We start from the raw sequence: 16,077 nt of genomic DNA, 5'->3' as shown, positions 1-16,077 counted from the left end.
ATACTCTACGTAAGTTGTGATAAAATGTGTATATGTGCCACCATTAGTTATTAAAACATGAGACATTAACTGATGTAAGGTTGTTACTCCCCAGAGCACTGTTTTTCAGAAATCAGTCAGCAGGTATCTCAGAGATTGCCTTCATTCAGTATCTGAACTAAAAGGATTCTTCAAACTCTTTAAACTCTTCCCACACTGTTCAGGGTGGAATTAAAGACATTTTCCCATTAGACTAATGTATGCATATCCTCAGAAAAAAAAAGGACTTGCCTCAATCTAAAACTCTTCTACTGCCATGATTAATGCTACAACATGGTACTGATTTTCTCCTTTTAATTGATTATTTAGTGAATTGAAAGAATGATTGCTAGTGGTTGAATATATTCCACACATGACCATACAGAAGTCTATAGACTAGTATCATATTACAACAGAAACACATATACGTACATTTCTTTTGGAGAGATTTGGTTTCAAACAAATGTCTTTGATTATTGGCATAAAGAGTTATTTGTTCACTATTTCCTTTTCTTTTTTTTTTCCCCAAAAAGTTTTACTTAATTATACTTCACTATGGACCTTAAAAAGTTCGCTTTTACTTCAAAAAGTAGCTCTGGAAAAGAAATAAGCGTCTTACTAGCTCTATTTTATTACATTTCAAATCCAGAACTGTAACTTTTTACTCCAGCATATGGATATCACAGCAAACAATAAACACATTACTGTAGCATAATGAATTACTGTTCAGCAGCTGAGCAACAGTAACTGACCGCATGCGTGCTTTTAGCAAAATCAGACCCATTATTTTGCACACTGATGAGGATATACATTAGGCTCTCCTCACAGCCACAACAAAGCAATTGTGTTTTTCCAAAATACGAATTCCCTGTAAGACAACAATCTAGACTCTGTATTTCTTCCCGAACTATCAACAAAACCATGTACTAAGCTTCACTTCATGTATTTAGTGAAAACTACTGAAGACTAAGTGCCTTCAGCGTCACTAACGGCCTAACAGAAAAATGATGTGGCTGCATCAATGCCTAAAATGTCCTAAAATGTCCTGCAGATTCTTTACTGTGGAGACAGCATAAAAAGTCATGATGAATCTCATCTGATCCTCACATCTCAGGCTGCAGCGGGAAGGCTCATCCTTGTCACACATAGACAGAAATTACTTGGTACGGTGCTCTCTAGAGACCCAACAAGTATGGAAACAAAGGATGCCAGGCTTAGAGAATCACTCTGTGAGGGGAGGGGGAAGAGTAAGTTTTGCGATGAACAGGTGTTTATTACAGCTAAGTGATAAGTTTATCGTACAGTAACCCGTGGGCTACGTTTAAGTCATCACGAGGTATTTTTTAAATTCTATTATCCAGAAAGAAAACTACTTGAAGTGTTGCCAGCACTTCCAGGTTTGCACTGAATGAAAACACCAGAGAGAGATACAGCCTTAACAACAGCGCGGATCTGTACAGCCCCAGCTTACTGTGTGCTCACCTCTGCCTGTGGCAAAGTCCATGGAGGAGAAGGCTTCTCCTACATTTTGATTTAAGTTTTCTTTGTAAACTGGCCATCTATTAAATGAACTTACAGATTTAGTGACAGTGACTGAGGCTGTACAAAATCAAGACAAGAATAAACTTAGTGGGGGAGCTCCACCTAGCTGGCAAAATTTCTCTATTTGGCCCAGTTTAGTTTTACACACAGTGAGAGACACTACTTCACCGGGCAAGTTGTTTCCATACAAAAGCTCCCTGCAGAAAGCACAAAGCCTAATGGGCATCCTCCAAACATGCAGGCAGGACATCACATTACTGATGCATCAGAGTCCTGAAACAGAAGGTTCCTCCTCCAGAGGTCCTGTTTAGGAGAGTATCAGGGAAAACCAGTTCGGCTGAGCACATTCCTCCTCCACCTTCCTGCCCTCTTGATTCCCACTCAGAATTGGGGGAAAAAAAAAAAAAGGTAAAGGAGCAAGCAGACCAAAGAGAGAGAAAGCGTTAGAAACACAGATGCCAAGTACACATGTCCAAGTGCACGTGTTGCATCTTTGATCCTTTGCCCCTGTAGAAAGGACTTGGCAACTTCATATTCTTTGAAGGACAGATTTAAAAAAAAAAAAAAAGTGGTTGAGTTGCATATGAAGGATCAGCAAAGGCAATTTTTATTGAAGAAATCCATTCTACAGACAAGTACAGAATGCCGTGAGGTTAATAAGCATTCTCCTTCCTCAACAGGCTGATTACCAGAATGAACTCTATGAAAAGGGACCTGGGTCTTTTCTCATGACCTCCCTACCTTTTAGATCGGTTTGTTGGTTTGGGATGTGGGGGTTTTTTTACACTATTTTAACTACAGTGTAATAACAGCTATTGTCAGAATTCATGGTTATCAGGGATGAAGCTGTAAGTGGAATTTGAATGCTAGGACAGAAGCCTGGAGTCAGCTGAATCCTGTATTACAACAGGTCAGGACAAAAGCGAAAATGTAAAGGAACTTTTCCCCAAATCACCAAACTATTATGTCTGTCATGTAACCTATCATTTCAATCCATTTCAGCTTCTAGAATTGTGATACACCAAACATGGAAAATTTTTAATGGCTTGAAGGGATCCTAGGAGCCAAAGACCAGTACATCTGACCTCCCTAACAACCAAACCAGTAAAAGCTACTAGTAGAAGGGAATTGACTAAATCAGGACAGGAAGACAGGGATAGTTCATCTGTTTTGATAATGAAGAATTGCTGACTCATGGATTAATATTTGAACAGAACACCAGCTTTCTTACCAGCTCATAACTTCCTTAGCATTGCAGGAAGGAAGACTTAAATGGATTCTATTGGTCCAGCATAATTAAATTTGGTCAAATATACACTAGCCAGTTTCTTGAAAGAAAAACTCTCGTAGATGCATGAATAAATGTGCAAAGCAAGCTATTGGCAAAGCCAGCAACATACTTGGGATAAATTGTTAGCTTCCATGCAGAGAACAGGTTTGGGTTTTTTATTTATTTATTTTAGGTACATAATTTAACGAGTCTAAATAAGTTGTTTCAAATTCTGGAGATCTCCAAAGCATTAGTGGACTCAGGGACCACAAAACCACAAAGACAGCTCTCACAGGCTTAAATTTGGTCTAACAGGTATTCCTTCCATCACTGAACATTCTTCTGGGCCTTCAAACTGAAAGGTTGAAAATTACTTGTCTAACTGTAAAATGAACACTTAAAGCCCTCAGCAAAGACCTAGCTACAGGAGTAACACTATGTGTACAACAAAAATAACTTCCATTCGGTAACTTGAAGAAATTACTCAAACCAGCATACATATACCAGATTTTTTTTGTACTTTTAAGAGTTAAAAACCACTTCACATTGTTTACTACTTGTAAAAAGTGGTGTACTTACATGGAGTATCTTTGCTCCTTATACAGACTATTCCCCTAGTTACCTAATTCTTGTGCTTTTTTTGAAGACAGGAGATGGAACACCAATACTCAGAACTTTGTCATAGGCATAAGTTTTAACCACAAAATCTCTATTATTGCCTTCAACCTGATTCAGGAGATACTTTCCATGGGGGCAACTTCTTGATATTTTCTATCAGATGCTGAGCAGACTGGCACTAGAAAACATGTATTCAGCATTACCTCACTTGCTTTGTACAGGGTGTTATTTTAGGAAAAAAAAACCCAACAACCAACCAAACAAACATTGGAAAAAGTAGAGTTTCCTTTCACTTCCAGTGAAAGAGGTAATAAACAATAACTTTATAAGTTTCTTTTTCTCTTTTTATTATTAGACTGTGGTCCAGCAAATCCATCTGACATACTGTATGTACATGTATTCACAAGACTGCCTTAGTTGTTATGTTTTTCCCTGAGTCCATAAAGTTAAAAAATACAGAAAGTTCAGTAAAAACAACTTCTTCATTCCTGTCTTGCTTTTTAAAGGCTTCAGGGATGAAAGTAAGTACTCTCCACCCCAGGACCCACTGTCATGGCTGTTATGACCAGCTGCTCTTCCACAGACAGAAGGGGCGAGTGTAAAGTGACTGGGAGAACTAACGAGAGAGCTTTGGCTACAGTATCGCCAAAACATAGGCAATAACCAACTTCTGATCTTCACTACCTCAAATTTAGGCAGCACCATCTCCCATGCCTCTAAATGTCTCACAGAAATTAATACCTTGCTGAAAACTATATCACTAAGACAAACTCAGGGAAAAAAAAAAAAAAAAAAGAGGCTTTGCAGTGAGGAATGAGAAACAGAAAAACGTTCTTTGACATTACTAAGGTGCACCTGAGACTATATGCCCTCAGAGCACCCCGCAGATCATCTTCCCCTACCCTACTGAAAGTTTATAAACATTCTGATATTATAATGACCCACCAAATCAACGTGTGACAGGCAACATAGTTTTCTCTATGTTTTTTTACATTGAATTTCAATTATTCCATCTTTTTATATTCAGGAACAAAGCCTTCCTTTCCTCAACTGTTACATGCACATACCACGTCCTGTGAACACCACCTTTCATCCGCTACAACCCACACTGCAGACCGTCACAGTGACTACACCCGACATCAGGGCTGAGAATGGACAGCACACTCCTCGTGTCAGGCCATAGTTTCACTGACTCTGCTATCCCACCCCGGACAGTGGCCCACGCTGACTGCTTTGGGAAAAGCATGGCACCATCCCCCTTGGGCCGCAGGCAGTTTAAGGTCTTTCTGAACCAGAAGCAGCATCACCACCTTCGTGTTTAGCAATCCTTGGTGGACCTGTGTCCCACTAATTTGTCAGTCACTGCTTTAACCTATTTATTCGAACTACCCGCAGGAATAAATGCCACAATGTAATTATTTGCTTGCGGTTTTTTGCCTTTAAAAGTACCTCCTCATGCTTGTTTTCAAGCTTGCATCATCCTGAAGACTTAATTTTCCTGTATGGTTTATTACTGAGAAAGGAATTATTTGTTCCGTGTCTTCCCATCCACCATTTATCCCTCTGCAGAGAGCTATCATACTCAATCCCTCTCCCCCGAAATCTATTATTATTTAAGGTGAAAAACTTTTCTGTCCTTATATGAAAACCATTCCAATGATCCTTGTTACCTTCCACAGGTTTTTTCCAAATTCTACTCTACCTTCCTTTTGATAAGGTGGCCCAAAATGCATGCAGTTTTCAAGATCTCCATGGATTCATATAACAGCCTGATGGTTTTTTCTTTTTTTTCCTCTCCTTTTTGCACTTTCTACCCCTTCCTAACATTGTTCTGCTTGCCTTTTTGACCTCCATTGAGTACTGAGCTGACATTTTCACAGAACTATTCACAATGAGTCCAGGATCCTTCCTGAGTGATAATAGGTAATTTAGAGCGCATCACTGTGTATGTATAATTAGTTGTTTTTTCTCCATGTGCATTATTTTGCATTTATCAATTCTGAATTTCATCTGCCATTTTCTCACTCAGTCACGCAGAATTGCAAGATCTTCTGCGCTGCTTTACAGCCAGCTTTAGTTCTGATTTCTCTGTAAGCTTTGTCATTCCCTCCATTCTCCTCAGACTGCTCTTAAACATAAAAATACAGAGACAGCTGCACTGTGTCAGATCAGTGATCCCCCCAACCAAGCATTCTGTGCAATATTGACTAAAAAAAGGTGCCTAGGCAACAGCGTCAGAACACATCGCTGGAAGACTTTCCACTCTCAACCACTCCTGAGTTTGCACGCTGTGTCTTTATAGCTACTCACTCTCGATGGCTTGCTTTTCCATGTGGCTGTCTCCTTGGACCCAGGCAAACTTCTAGTACTTGTCATATCCTTGGGCGAGGAATTTCAGAGCTTAGCGACACACTGTGCAAAGAACCACCTCCTCTTGTTCTGAACCTGACACCCACCAGCTTCCTTTGGCACTGCAGACACTTGGTCTCTAGTCACCCTCTAATGACACCCATGATTCGGTGGACTTCTGTTTTTTAAGACTGAGCCATTTGTTAGCTATTTCAGAACAGATTTACAATTTCTTTAGGCTCAGGCCCAAAATTTAACTATCGAGCAAAAGGACTACAACAGCCAGATGGGCCATCAACATTGTCCAATGCTTTTCTGGAAAAAAAATGTTAGTATTTTCTCCCTGCTATTTGATCTCCTCACTTTCATTCAAAGGCAAGCTACAACAGATCAGTGAGGTTCTTGTCCCAAGAACAGCTGCAACACTCCTGCAACAGTTAATAAATTTCACTGTTGCATTTCAACAATCAGTAACACATCTGCAAATACAAAGTATATTAAGAATAGATGTGCAGAGGAAAGAGGGAAGCAGAAAAAATGAAGCTAAAATTTTTAGAAACATTCTTCTGTGTTGCTTTTCCACTTGGCTTTCTATTGTCTCCTCTTCAACTGGGATTCTTCCTCACCCAAAAAACAAGCCTAAGTAGCATTTTCACTGCTGGCCAGCAGAGTGAAAGTTCTGAGGACAGGAGCCATGAGGAAGACTACCAAAAACTGCACAGGAATAGTGGACAAAATTTACACTAGTTTTTCTATACTTTTACATACACTGTTATCTGGGCTTTTTAAAAAGAAACTGAGATCATCCCTGTCTACACCCTAGGGATTTTTTTTTCCCCTGATCATTGTGGAAAGTCAAGATTGAAGCAAGTGAATTTTACACTTAATTCCGAGGACAGGGAGGTTTACAGTCACTCTGATGTGTTCCAGGAATGAATCCCTCAGTTGTGGGCTAGCTGCAGAAGCAGTTTGTCTCTCCCATTCATTCCCCATTTCGCCAACAATGCCATTGTTCCAGTGGAATGCAGCTGTCATGAGTGGCCGTGACTGCAGAAGGTGTTCCCTCAGGCGGCTTGGGCCATCGCCATCATGCATTGTAAAGTCTAAGACCAAAACCAAAACCTTGAACTTGTCTTGGTGCTCAGCAGGGTTACAGTGCAATGAGCAGAGCTTCAGGGTGATATGCTTTCAGCAGCCTGTATTATGGAGGAGATGAATTGCTCCATTTTGCGTCAGCTTTGCAAATCTATACCATATGACTGGCTACTAAAAGTCAGTAGCCAACTAGAGCACAAGGATTTGCAGCTTCTAAAGTTATTGTGAAATTATGGGGGGAGGGAGTGGTTCCGTATTTATACAAGAGGCACAATCTGAATTCAGGAAACTGTTTAAATATAAATAAATCTGTACAATTATGTATCCATGACTCTACTGAATCCCACACACTGTTCAGCCAAGAATTTATTTTCGCTTAATACTTAACATAACTCCTTTCTTCAGTTTTAAGAAACAATTAGGAGAGTTTTCAAAAAGAAAACACTTATGGTTCATGTGAAAGTGTACATGCAAGCTCACATCTTTACTTCTAGACATTATTATACCAGGATGCGCAAACTGATTTTTTTTACAAGGGGAATTCAGACATCACTCAGAAGTAGAGGTTAACATAGCCAGGTTTTGTCTACACTGTAGAATTTTGCAAAAACAAGCTCTAAATCAAAGTCTTTATTCCTGAGTTGCAGAACTTTAGTATGACATTTCCCATATTTTCTTCGCGTTCCTCAAAAAAAAAAAAGTAAAGTCTGCCATGCAATTACTCCAGCCTTTACAACCTACAAGAGACCTTATCAAATATTAACGTGACTTCTTACCTTCCATTCCTCCTGTTTTATCAGTCCTACCAAGTTCTACCGACAACAATTTCCGAATAATTTACCTTGTTCAGCCACACTTACCTTACCCAACCATCTCCCCCAATAATTGGCCCAATGTCCAAATGATTACAGCCAAGAACAATCACCTAAATCCTCAATCACCCATTTTCTAGCTTTTCACCATCATTGACTGAGGAGATTCAAATGAAATTAAACCATACTGCAGATGGCTGCACTGGTTATTTCTACCTTTCTTTACTTTTGCAGCACCGCTTCCATGACTAAAGCACAGGCAGTGTTAATTAAGTGCATCATGCACTTTTTAAGTATCAAATTGATTGAAAGAGAGCAATAAACTTATCCAAGTACATTTCTGTAAATAAATTACTGAGAATACATACAGTATCAAATCACTTTGACACACAGGATTACAATGGCTAACACAAGAGTAACCAGTGTCCCTCCCACAAAGAAAGACCACGTTATCTTTCCTCACATCTCTACAAGCAAAATAGAGGGGATTAGTCTTTCTCCAAATACTTCCGATCACCTTGGGGGAACAGGAGATGGAAAGCAGTCACCAGTCCTCCATGACTACTTGCTGCTCTATGGCTCTAGAGGCCTTAATAATATTAAAGGCAGACTGTTTCTTTTCCTCAGAGAAGATACAGAGAGATCATGTCTCAGGCTTGGTTCTCCTTCCCAGTGCAAAAGTCTTGGCTTTGCCATGGAAGACTGAGCAAGCTGCAGACCAGTTAAGGGGGGGGAGGGAAGATCTACTCACTAGTAGAAGAGACCATCATAAGAAAAGGCATGCACAAATCTCATCGTACGTAAGTAGCTCCGTCTCCGTTACATGCCAGATCCCAGAGCAAAACTCCTTTCTAGTTTCTATTCATGACTGAAGTCAGTTCTGAATGACAAAGTCAATAGCAGAAGAATGCATAATGAAAACCAAATGTCAAAAAATATTTAGAAAAAGGCTGAATGTAGTACAAGAAAAAGCCACGTGCTTTCGACATTAACAGGTTTCATTAGCACTTCTTCCACAAGGAGACCAGCTTGGGAAAAAAAAAGTAAACATAAGTTTTATTAAAACCCTAGAAAGCTAGCATGAAATCAACTCCTTATTTTTAATACATAAATGAAAAAACCTAGTCAATTAGGGAAATGTGAAGCGGGAAAGTCCAGAACTGGCCTATTGTGGAATGAAGGAGACCCAAAACAGAGACTGGAAACTCTAGAGGTATAAGGCAGAAGAGAGATTAGAGTGAAAAGAAGAACAGAAGGCAGAGAAACCAAGAAGGGCATTTTTAAGTGTGACCACAGACGTAAGCTGAAGGCTGACATTAACAAACAAACCACATTATCTTTTGCTCTTCTGCTTACAATGTCCCGCTGAAATCACAAAGTTAGCCCATTTTTGCTTCTCATGAAAAGAAAAACAAGGGAACAAGGACAACAATGCCAATTAAAACTTTTTTAGAACATGGAACCTTCACACACAGGATTATTACAATCATATTCAAGAACTGTACCAAGCCACACTTTTTAGCAATTCAAATAGCAAACTGGATGTTAATACAATCATGCGCGTTGTTATATTCCTTCCAAACATGTTTTTCTAACTTAATTTTCTTCACTTCAACAAATGAAACATTTTTGGAAAAGAAGCAACAAGAATTTGCTCAAGATAAACATTAGCAAATTTGCTCCTAGATGTACATCACAGAAGTAATAGAATGCTTTTCTTTTTCTTATTAAAAAATATCTGGCACATTGAATTCTGTAAAACAGACTGGAGCAGCTTCACTGACGAAAGTAACCCAGTCTACCTGAAGCTAGAGAGCAAACCTTTCAAAAAAAAAAAAAAGATATTCCAAAAAAAGTAAGATTTTTTGTAAAGTACTCAAAGAATGTACAATATTGTCACATTAATATCAGATTTTCTTATGACCAAGTGTTGTTGCAAAAATATTTTTACTGTTTACTATCTGCAGTGACAGAAACACTGTCAATTAGCCTGATCACAGACAGCATCACTGTAGAGGACGTTTACTCCCAGCACTGAGAATTAAGAGGTATCTGAGCCTGGGGAAACAACTATAAAGGAGACTAGTTTTTTGCTTCATTACTGTACCCTACAAAGCCATTATGGTTTTGTGTCATAGTCATCCGTCTCTGCTTTCCCCTAAAGCTCTCTCTTTGTTGTGTTTTAACTTGTCTTTTATTCAAAGAAGTCACTACACTGATAGAATTACTGGCCATGCACGTGAACTGAAAGAGTCACTACTTTTTTTTTGTTTAGGTTGAGCCCTACCAAGATTACCTCTAACTTCCCACCTTTTTCATCCTCTTTAATTCAAGGCCTTGGGACCCAGCATTGGGAGGTGACACACCGTTACAGTCAGCTTTCCTCAGACCACTGTCAAGTGTCCCAACTCTATTCTTTCTGTAGGAAGAGAGTTCACTGCACACAGTAGTGCTTTTGCTATCAAAAGCCTTTAAATGGCCAACAGCAAAACACTTGAACCCTGCATGAGACCTTTAGGCATCAAATGGCACAAGGCTCATTAACAAAAAGCTCAAAATCAGTTTAACAGAAGCTTGCCAACAGTGTTTTTGTTCAAATACATCTAAAGATGCCATTTTGCCCACCAGTGGCACTGTATGATAGCTCTCCCCAAAGTTCTCTTTGAAATATTACAGGACAGAAACACTAAGTCAACTTTTCCTGGAAAGACAGTGCTGTGACTTGACCTCACCGCTTTCAGAGAGATAGGTTAGTATGAGGTTCATAACTGGAACCTTTCATCCTTTTCTCCTGCCTCTAGACAATTCCAGTGGCTTGGAATTCATACTTTGCAGAAGGCTAGGTAGAGGCAAAGATACCAGCCGTCCCACTGATGATGTGGCAGGTAATCTATCCTATTGCAATGGTGTAAAACATCAGAGGAAATCTGTCACAGATAACTGAGCTGCTCCTAGTTTCAGCTCACCTGTGCAGCCACATATGCTGTCTAGGAAAATTCTCCAACAAACTACCAACTTTACAGATAAAGCAACTGCAGAACCACCGAGTTTCTCTCCAAGAATGCAATTACTGAAGAAGCAAACCATTTTCCCTGAGAACTGAAGCCGATATTACCATCAAATCTGAACTCCCGGAAGGCTGACATAGCCTCTGTATGATGTTCCAACACACCACATACATCAGAGACGGGTATACCTCCAAAAACCAGCAAGATTAAGAAATGCTCCAACATCTCTAAGAAATTACTATGTCCAATATGCCCGAGAAAGCTGACTAGAGATTAGAAGTGACAAGTATCACTATCCAACCCACTGCTAGTTGTAAAATTTTCACTTTCTCTGTGGAAAGACAAAAATGAATTTGTCTACTCTACCAGGGCTAGAAAATACACACAAAACTCCCCAAATGCACAGAGCTCAGTGGAAACCCTGAATCACTGAAATGGCTAATTCTCTTAATGGGAGAAGTTATTTTTTAAATTCCATTGATATAAAAGCACCAGGCAAGAAAAGTATATCATCAGGTACTTTATAACCTATAATTTAAGTAAACCAATCAAGTTTTAGATGTTGACCTACAACATGAAGCACAAAAATACCATGCACGAGAAAACAATTAAGATGGCTGGATTTCCTGAAACCGCAAGCACTGTAAGAGTCATATTAAGTAAATCTGCTATTTACACTTACTTTGTTACTGCTTTGCAAAGACTCTTAGAAAAAAAAACTGTGATGCTCCCCTGCTCAGAAAGCTTACAATCAAAAACAGGTAATAATCTAATTATGCTATTTAGCAATAGTTTAAGTACTAGAATGGGATTTCTTTTTCCAGAGTTGTTTTTCGATAGGTTGTTCAGCCAGCCGAGCAGGCCTATCTTTGAACCTAGCCCTATACATTTAGGATGCAAGTGAGATGCCCAGACACAAGAGCCAAACACGCTACCCACATCTACACTTTCACCAGAAGAGGTTACTCGGGCATTTAGCACTGCTGCGAACAGACCTGGAGATACTACCATGTAGACTGACCCGAGCATTTGTCTACCCACCTTAATCCCAGAGATACTATGTACTTACAAGAAAGTTGTCCCAATGCCTAAAGCAACAGGCAGGTATCTTCTTTCAAACATCGCTATGCTAGGTGAATGTATTATTGCCATATAATGCTGTCATCATCTATGTGCCACAGATAACCAAGTCCAAGTCTCTGCCAGCAAGAGAGATGGTATGAATCCTCCGTAGTGTGCTTCAGGCAAAATTAGTACAGTTCACCCAGCTGCTCACTTATCCAACATTAACTCAACAGCTGTGGGGGCGGTAACTCTGGCAGAGGAAAGGCAGCAAACCACTGGGGGAGAGTTGCATCTTCAGCCAGCACAGCTGCTTGCAAAATGAATTATCTTGCTACACCCCTAGCCCTGAGGGGCCTAATACGTACTGACGACATCGAGACCAGCCATCACAGCCACTTTTACACAGCAGACAAGTGGTTAGAGCACTTGCCCAGACTGCGAGAGAGCTATGTTCACTTCCCTCCTTGACCTAAAGGGATCCAAAAATGCATCGCCTACTTCCTAGAAATTATTGCAGCGAAGCCTGTGAGGCACCCATTGTGCAGCAAGGAATACATCACCTATATTTCTAGCAAGCAGCTAAAATGTATATGGATTCTCTGAAACTCTATCTGGGATCTGGATCTCAGATTAGGAGGACTGCAGCAGGATCGCTTGAAGGTACCATGTCTGCTATGCACTACATCTCTACTGCACATGGACTTGAGCCGACGGCAGAGCAAGTACTGAATTACTAACTCACAGTCAACACTTGAAGACTAACAACGATTTAAAACACATGGCTGCAAACTGCTGCAGCTCAGGACTTGCCATGCAGCCGGGTGAGAGGAGAGGGGGAAAAGGCTGCATCCCCTACTGTTCGAATGCAGCTCACCCCTCCTCTTCGGAGGGGTGCCCATTGGCACGCAGCTCCCCTCTTCAGCGGGGCTGAGAGATGGGCACCAGAGGACAGTCCTGAGGCTGCTCCCCTTCCCGGCTGAGAGGAACCTCACACAACACTGCGGACACATCCTTCACCGTGCCTTCACCCTGGCCTGCCCAAAAAACGTACTGCCTTAGCAGTAGGGACGTAATTAGAAGTATGTCATTAACGCGTGGGCAGCGAGCCGTGCCGCACTATCGCCTCAGCAAGAGGAGGGGGCAGCAGCTACGCGAAAGCAGCGACAAAGCGCGACCCGGGTGCGCCGGCAGAGCAGAGCAGGCCCGGCCCGGCCCGGCCCAGCCCAGCCCCCTCCAGCCGGCGGCCGGGGCCTGCCCGCAGCCCCCCGGGCGCTCCTCCCCACCCAGGCCGCAGGCTCGGCGGGCTCCCAGCGGAGCGAGGCGCGGGCAGCTCCGGGCCCGGTCCCGGCCCCCCCCGCGGCGCCGCCCAAGGAAACGAGGCTGCGGTCGCCACGGCAACGGGGCCGGCCGCTCCCCGGGGAGCAGCAGCGCCGCGGCGGCCCGCGCCCGCCCGCCCCTGGCACCCGCCGCCGGAAGTTTATTTATAGATTGGCCGGATACGTGCTGACGTCACGGAGCGCACCGCCCCCGTGCGTCAGCGTAAGGCGTACGTAATGGGAACGTGACACACGCACGGCGAGAGCTATTTATAGCCGGAGAAGGCGGAGAGGGGAAAAAAAAAAAAAAGAAAAAAAAAAAAAAAGGAGGCGCGCGGCGCTCTGGCCGTTTGTTTGCCATCCGCACGCGCTGGGGGGCGGGGCCGCGCGCGCGGCGTAGGCGCCGTCAGGTGACGGGCCGGCCCTGGCCCCGCCCCCGCGGAGAGCCGGGGGAAGCCGGGTGGCGCGCGGCCTGACCGGCGGCAGCAACAGCGCGTGGCGGGGGCGGGGCGGCGGAGGGCGCGAGCCGGCCGCTGGCGCCCTTCCCCGGCGGGCTGGCGGTGCACCGGGCCGGGGCGCCGAGCGGGGGATTCCCCCTCCCACCCCCCCGCCCCAGAAAAACCCCACGGAAAATAAAAGCGTAAGGCCCGGCCCCGGGCTTCCGGGAAGCGGAGTCGCCGCCCGGGCCCGGCGGTGCCGCTCAGCCCTCAAAGCCCGGACCGGCACCGCTCCTCCCGCGGGGTGCGTGGGCCGAGCAGCGGGGCCCGGCGGCCCCGCGGCAACTGCAAAACGCTTCTCCCCGCCCCGGCGGCCCCACGCGTGGGAGGACCGGGTCTCCGCCGCGGAGGGTGGCGCGCGGCAGCCGCGCGAGGTCAGCGGGTGCCCTGTGGAAACGGTGCCGAGGAGGGGTCGTGCTGAGGGCGGCCGCCCGGGTGCCGGCTTTGCTGGGGAAGCGTGGTGCCCCCCAGCCGGGGCAGCCTCGGTGGCCGCTGCCCGACGCAGCGTTAAATCCCGTCTCCTTCCCTTCTCCCGCGAGTTGCAAAGAGGCTTCTCCGAGTGTTCCCCCGCTCTGAGGACGCGTCAGGCGCAGGAGAACCTGGTGCCCGGGCCGGCGCTGCGGCGGGTGGCCGCCCGCCGGGCGGTGATGCCCGGTGGAGCGACCCGCTCCAAGGGGGGACGCGGAGCGGCACGGCCGGCTGCACGGCCCGCCTGTCCCCGGGGAACCTCTTCGTCAGAGCGCAGCCTTCCCCGCCTCGGAGCCGGGCCAGGGGCCGGCCGGGGTCACCGGCCGGAGGGGTGGGGGAGTGCCCCGGCGCTCCCGGCAGCGGCGCGGGGACACCTGTTGTCGCCGCCGCTGTCACGCGACGCTCAGCTGGGCGGGCGCGCGGCGGGACGCGCTCCAAGCCCGCCGGCGCCGTCACGGGACCGGGCGCGCGTGCCGCACCCGCCATCACCTGCCCGCGCCCCGCGCTGCCGCCCCGGCGGGGGGATGGGGGGAGCCGGTGGGGGGGGGCGGGGCTCGCCCCGGGGCCGGCGGCGGGACCCTCTCCCGCCTGAAGTCTTCACCCCCGGGTGAAGTCCCGTGACGCCGAAAAGCCGCGGGGAAACGGCGCAGTAAAGAGTTTCTTGACGAGGCCTCCGCGAAATCGGGGGAAGGGGGTTAAAGCAACCAGTCACACCTGGCGCCCTGCGGCTGCTTGCTGGGGAGTCACCCGTCCCGTCATCCTGACGGGATTCCAGTGGTGGCCGTGCGTGGCGTGGCAAACAGAAGCGAGTGGATTTCACTTGGTAGCCGGTGCAGCTACAGCGGCTCAGCCGGTGGAGTTTACAAATCTTAAAAGCGGCGCATTCCTTGCACGCTTATCGGCACAAATGAAAACCGAATGGGATTTAATGGAGTGTGCTGATGTGACACAAAGTCTGCGGGTGCTGTGGAGCCCTCTAGAAATGTTTGTAACACAGCGAAGCAATTAAAAAGCCAGTCGAACGGCTAAGAAGGCAGCGATCGTGAACTGACATTATTTTGAATAAAAGCCTATTTATGATATTGTTTCGGGTTCTTGTCGTTAGAAAGAAAATACCACGCTAGGAAAAGGTATAATGAATGATAAGGTGAAGCTCGGCGGTGGTACCTATCCGCTGAAAACAGGCTGCTATTTCTTTGTCTTAATTGAAGAAGAGCAGCACAGAAAATAAAGGCAATTGCCTAAATTCTTAAGGCTACAAATAGTGCAACTGTAAGTTACTATTTCATAACAACAAAAACAATAAAGCGGGAAAATATAATAGGAAAAGATATCTAATTCAGAACAGATGGCAGGAAGCTTTTTTCCCCCTTGCATGGAACCACAAATGTGCGGAATGATCAGTGGGGAATTTTGGTAGGGTGAAAACACCAGAGTTATTCTAGCACTCAGCACATGAAAGCTTTGGTGAAGGAAAGAGAAAATGGGAATGAAACTTGCTCATTAAATTGCCTGGAACTTCTAATTATGCAGTAGTTTCTATTGCCAAATTTAACTGCAACATGACAAAGCTTTTGCCTCATCATCCTCAACAAATTTCTTATAAAAACACAAACCGTATCCTGGTAAAAGCTGGAAGATTGCTCAAACATTAATTGTCTGGCTGCACGATGTTCCATTCCCTTCCTGTCAGGCAGCGTATTGAGATCCCCCCAAACTCTGCAGAACGATGCCAACTTTAGCCTTTGCGAAGACGTTTTGCTGGTCTTCTCTCAGTCACAGGAATTACAGAGAAACTATTATGACTTTGCTACTTTGAAAACGGGGACGTCCTTTTACTAGAAAAACACGTGCACCTAGTACTCCGGCGGTGAGCCGCTCCACTGATCTTCAGTTCGAATGCGGTGCTTCCTGTTTGCCTTTGCAAAGCTCGAACGCTCAAGGGAGGGTAACAAGCAAGCAGGAGGCGAGGCGTGGAATCTCTCTTCTCCGTCATTCTCCCCCTCGTCTCCATCACTG

This window comes from Mycteria americana, chromosome 2, assembly GCF_035582795.1.
Source record: "Mycteria americana isolate JAX WOST 10 ecotype Jacksonville Zoo and Gardens chromosome 2, USCA_MyAme_1.0, whole genome shotgun sequence".
NCBI classification, from domain to species: domain Eukaryota; kingdom Metazoa; phylum Chordata; class Aves; order Ciconiiformes; family Ciconiidae; genus Mycteria; species Mycteria americana.
Note: the sequence above shows the minus strand (reverse complement) of the source record.